We start from the raw sequence: 5,527 nt of genomic DNA, 5'->3' as shown, positions 1-5,527 counted from the left end.
GGCTGATCTTCACGTGATGGAGCCAGGGGGGTGTGTGGCTGGCGTTGGGTCTGGCAGCAAGACCTTCCCAACTAGGTTTCCTCTCCCCTTTTGTTTTCCGGTGTTTAAAAAAGAGCTGGTGGCACCTCAGTATCTTTACTGCCTGAGATCTTACCAGGGGCTCCGTGTTCCAAGCGTGCCACTCTGTTAATCTTGGATTGATTCCATCATTTAAGCAAGCATCCTCTAGACATGTTATTTTGGTTTGGGTTTTTTTTTGTTTTTTCATTTTTTTTGGTCACCGTTTATAAACCGCTGTTTATTTTCTGTGGCAGCGTGGGTTTTAATGCATGGGAGTACATGCTTCTAATGCATAAGAATACACGCTTCTGAACTGAAATGTACTTTTCTCCAGTCTCATCTGAATCCTAAGGGATGTTCTGGGGGAGAGGTTTAAAGGCTCACAAATAAATAGGAATAGTTTTTGTAGGTTTAGAAACTTAATTCCCTGTAGGTATGTTCCCCTGTAGGTACGGATTTATCTATCCATTAAACGCACATTTTTAAGTAGAAGAACAAACTGCTTAGCATTGTGGGCTTTTTCCCCCTTAAAATTGATTTCTGTGATAGTATATTTGTGTGGAGTACTTAAAGTTGCACATTTCCCCTAATAATGTTCATGTCATCATTTTCTTTTGACTTTGCTTACTGTTTTGAATAGCACCTTTTCTTCCTTTGGGATTTAGTTTATTTCATGCCTTTGTATGTTTATGTCTAATAGGGATGTTTCTTCTTTTTTTTTTTCCTCCTTAGGTGTTGGTGACTTCAGTCATTTAGGGGTTTAGTTCTGAGGAATCAGAGACACAAGGATTGAGTTTCTTTTACATAGAAAGCTACAGCTCTTCACCAGTACTCTTTTTACTCCTTCCCATCCTTCCCTGCTCCGTAGGGGAGAACAATTTGGGAATTATTTTAAACATTCATTTACTCCCCCTTCCCTCCCTCAGAAATCTACCCTGGTCCCAGAGGCATCCGCTAGACAGTGCTTGACAGGACCAGGAGAACGTTATCATTGCTTGTTTGCTTTGGGAGCTTCAGTAGTACCCTTCCCTCCTTTGGGGTGTAGTGCAGGGAGGCACCCAGAACACTTCTGTGCCAACCCTTTTTGGTTAGTAGAGGATCCAGGAAAAGGGGTACCTAGCAAGACACGTGACCTCCTTAAGGGAGCCAGAACTGAAGCAGCACTTGGCACGCTGAAGGAAACACCCATCTTTAGTGTCTTTTTCGTCTTCCACTCCTTCCTCACCAAATTTCTGGTAAGTCTCTTCAGCCCATTCATTCATGCAGTGCATGTTTCCCTTCCCCCACTCCAGGCGCTGGGAGAGGCATGCACAGAGACTGTGGGGTGGGGGAAGGGAGGAGGGAAAACCGGCTGTGTACACACGGATCGGGGAGGAGAGGGGGTATTATTGTACCACACTGCGGGGGAACCTGGCACAGGTGGAAAAGCAGCTGATGTGGGAGGAAATGGTGTGTTTTATTTCACCCGGGCGTGCGTGCGCACACGGGGACAGTGGAGGGGCGTGAAAAAGCTGAGAGCCTGTTGTTGGAAAAAATACCAAGACCAAAGTAGAAGGATGGCTGATACTGACCAGTATTGGGCTCATGTTGCAGGGAGGAAAGAGAATGGATTATTCGGTGATGATCGAGAAGTGGGGTGTGTGAATGAGGAATCTTGCCTTCTACTTGCTAGCGTGAGCACAGAGGAGGAAAGATGGGGGGTGTGGATGTCCGCCTTTCAGAGGCAGCTGTGCCTGGGAGGATTGCTGCTAGCGTCTTGAACATCACTCAGTGCAAAGGTGGAGACAAGGAGATGAAAGCCATCATGGGGAGTGCAGTTGCCCGTCTGCAGGGGTGGGAATGAATGGGAACAATTAATATATTCCCATGTCTGTTGGCTGTTGCAGTCTACAAATCTCAAAGGGAAAAGGAGGTGAATACTGTGATGTGCTTTCATAGAAGTGTGCTTGGGGTTCACCTGCCTGCAGAGACTTTCAATTCTCCGATGCATGTGTAGAGGGTGGATGATAATGCAGCAGCAGTGGACAGATTGTGCTGCAGCTTTTCAATATATTATATAAAATGCATTTAAATAAATATTTTAATTTTTCAGATTCTTCAGCTTTTAAAAATGTGTTCTTTCCAAAGATTCTCAAACAGTTATGTGACAGTCTTAGGAAAACTAGTTTCTGGTACGTAAAAGAGGAATTTTTCTTGATGTTGGCCTTAAGCATCACCATGAAGCAGCATTGTCAGGAACGAGTTGACTTATCTTGGATTTATTTTTCTAAAGATGTCAGTTCTTTTCTCTATCACCATGTGATATATTCATCATCCATACATATTTTGTAACATTTTCTTAAGATGATCATCATTCTGGTATCTTTGTGTGGAAAAAAAATCACTTGTGCTTTATGCTCAAAACAGCTGTGAACTGTTTGCAGACCTACTCTCCCTATGACATAGAAAGTCCTATTTCTGGGATGTTTCAAATACTGCTCTCTTCTCATTAAGATGAGACAGAGATTTCCATGACAGTGTATGATGGATTACATGCTGGGTCATGTGCTGGACAACTGTTCATTAGCTGTTTAACTGGTCTGCTGTCTGAGATTGACTTTATAATTCAGATCTGCCTTGAGGTGTCTCCTGAAGGAGATAACTTGCAAGCAATCTGCCAGCCATTCTTGGGTCTTCACTGTCTTGAAATGCATCCTTCCAGCCATTCTAGAAACTGCTGTAATGGTAGAGATGATTGGTTTATTGGAAATGTGTACTCAGTTGCAAGCCTTAGCTAATTAATGATGAAAAGGAAGTCAAAATACCTTTTCCAGTTTGAATAGCACTGTTCTGAAAATGAGTATTAAGGGATAAACATTAATGGTGTTGTTAATGTTACTCATAGTGAGGTGGGTGCTTGGAGCAATGTTTTTCCTAGTTCTCCTTTTCCCATGGTGGTTGTGATGGTCAGTCTTCTGCTCATTCCTTCTCAATTCCCTGAGATTTTTATTGTCAGTATCTCAGATGTAAGGATTAAACATGCCTAGAGGTATGTTAAAACTAAGGTTAGGTTTTACCTCTCTTTTGAACACTGAAATCTGTGGAGTTTGCATAATCTGCGCAGTTCTGCAACTGAGAGTCTGAGCCAAGCTCTAAAAAAGGGGCGATTCTGGGAGGGGCTGCTGGTAATAACTGTTCCACTGAGGTGTTTCCGAGATCCCACTGTAGGCAGTGGGAGTGTGCTGCAACATCAGATCACAGCTTGAGCAGGTGGAATAGCTAGATCACATTGATCCTTGATGCTATAAACATCTGGGATTCCATTCCTTATTCCCATAGGGAAGACACAACCTAGACTTTTTAATTTACAAAAGCATTGAGTAGTTGCATCGTGAACAAAAAGAATATTGAATTTTTTTTGCGTACTAGATACCTTTTATCTTACACATTTATCGGTAATACATAAATTAATCAGTATCTCCTAAAAATGAGTTTCTTGCTTCATCTTAAGGGAAATACATAGTGATGAAAAAGAAATAGAAACTAGTCTATTTTTCTCCTGCTTTTGGGTTTTGAAGACAGGAAAATGAGTAAATGAGCCACGGAGACCAAATTCCCATTCCTGGAGGGAGAGGGAGGTCTCTGATCTTCTCTGAAGAGAACACCTCCTTCAAGGCAAAAAGAGTGGTCTTCAGAGATGATTTCCAGATCTCTCTAGACAGCTGATCTGATTGGCTGAATTCCCTGTTATTTCAATAAAACATATTCATACATGATGTAAAGTAGAAAAGCAGCACAGTGAGTGCTTGTGTTAGAGCAGCTGCTAGAGGTGTACTGCAGATTGAAGGAATGTGGGAGGAAATAGGTTTGCATGTGCTGGGGAGGGAAGGAAGCTGCTGTGTGATTGCTGGAGTAAGGCCTGGCTTAAGCAGGATAAGGGTGCCACAGCTGAAAGTTGAGGTGAGCTTTCATTCCCTCCATAAATTGCAAGGAATCTGTTCCATGCAGTGTATTCCTGAAGCAGTTGTGGCAGCGTCTGCTTGGCTGGAGTGACACACAGTTTGATTTTTATCACAGACCTTTTACTTTGATACCACCCTTTTTCCCTCTCCCAGTCTGTTACATGCAGTTAAGTTTATGATTGTTTTTGCCTTCGAATTTCATAAATCTGTGAAGTAGTTATTGAAAGATTGTACTTACTTTGACTGTCGTAGCTTTGAGTGAAAAGTGCGCTTGAAGTGGCCATCTTGAAGTTATTTAAACATCTGCTCTTCCCCTTATATATACCATAGTTACTTTGCAATAGATGCTCTCATGGATTAGGAAGTATTCTCTGCACACCCAGCATTGTCTGAGGCTGTGTCTTTTAGATTGAAATGGGTGGAGCTGGTTTTCAGGGAAGAATTCTGGCAGTAATATCCAAATTCAGAGTATAATGCTTTTGTGCATCTGACTGCAAGGCCAGCTTTCCTCCTACAAACCATTTTCTTGAGAATGTGGAAGGAATTTTTAAGATGTTTGGGTTAATAGAGTAAATGTAAGTCTTGTTATGTGAGATTTCTTACGCAATCAAAAGAGATTATAAGGTGAGGCTGAAACTGATGAATGTATTCTGGTTTTAGGAGCAGAATGTTAGAAAAAGAAATTCTTTTGGGTAGAAAAAAAATACGGTATTGAGTTGGAGGTGAAGGATCCAAGATTTAGGACTGCTAGTTTCTGTCTCTGCTGCTGGCTTGTAGCTTGTTCTAAAGTGAGCTTCTCAGTCATTACTTGCAGACTTGAGATTGTTACCTGCCTTTCTTATGATAAGATGGGAGCTTTTGTGTATACGTTTATAAAACCATTAAGATTTTGAGCAAATGAGGAGAGAGATGAATAGCCATACCCAAGGCATTTTTATACACCTGCTGGTTTAATATCCTCATTGATATATGGACGGCCCTTCTTGACAATGTTGTAATTTCTTTCAAAAGTAGAAGATGGAGGAAAGAGAAGGATATACCTTTTTTCTTTCTTTTTTGACCCTTAGCTGATTTTTAAGGAATTAAGTGCTGAAATGACAGTCAGGGAAATGTGATGGTGTATTTAAGGGGGTGGAGGTGGGGCCACATAGAGTAGAGATTTGCGAAAATTTGAAGCAGATTGGCAAAGTCTGCAAAAATGGGGAGAAAATATTTGATTCTTGTATTAGCATTAGAACCAGTACTGAGGGGGAAAAAGCCTCAAACCACAAAAGCCCAAACTAAAACCCCAAGCAGGCAGAAATATGTGATGGTATCTGATTTATGTTTTTCCTCTTTAACGCTGAGGAAGCGTGTGCGGTGTTTTTCCATGCCCTCGGCGTTCTCCCGCGGTTGTGTGGGATGTGCCCGTCCGGGCCGCGGGCAGAGCGGCGCTGCTCGGCAGGGGCGGCAGGTGGCGCTGCTGCGCCCGGCCAGCCCTGTGCAAATGGCAGCGCTGTGGGGCAGTGCCCGGGCCCCGGGCCGGG

At 42.6% G+C, this 5,527-nt stretch overlaps 1 protein-coding gene across 2 annotated transcripts in view; it reads left to right on the top strand.

Annotated features, from left to right (window-relative positions):
- The first annotated feature begins 767 nt into the window (after window positions 1–767).
- Window positions 768–5,527, top strand: part of RIMKLB (ribosomal modification protein rimK like family member B) — a 40,315-nt gene continuing 35,555 nt past the window's right edge. For both annotated transcript variants that reach the window (XM_031062316.1, XM_005427402.3), the window contains exon 1: window positions 768–1,295. The gene's annotated coding sequence lies outside the window, so the exon portion shown is untranslated. The remainder of the gene's footprint in view (window positions 1,296–5,527) is intronic.

This window comes from Geospiza fortis, unplaced genomic scaffold (assembly GCF_000277835.1).
Source record: "Geospiza fortis unplaced genomic scaffold, GeoFor_1.0 scaffold286, whole genome shotgun sequence".
Taxonomy (NCBI): Eukaryota; Metazoa; Chordata; class Aves; order Passeriformes; family Thraupidae; genus Geospiza; species Geospiza fortis.
This window is presented reverse-complemented; position numbering and strand designations above follow the sequence as displayed.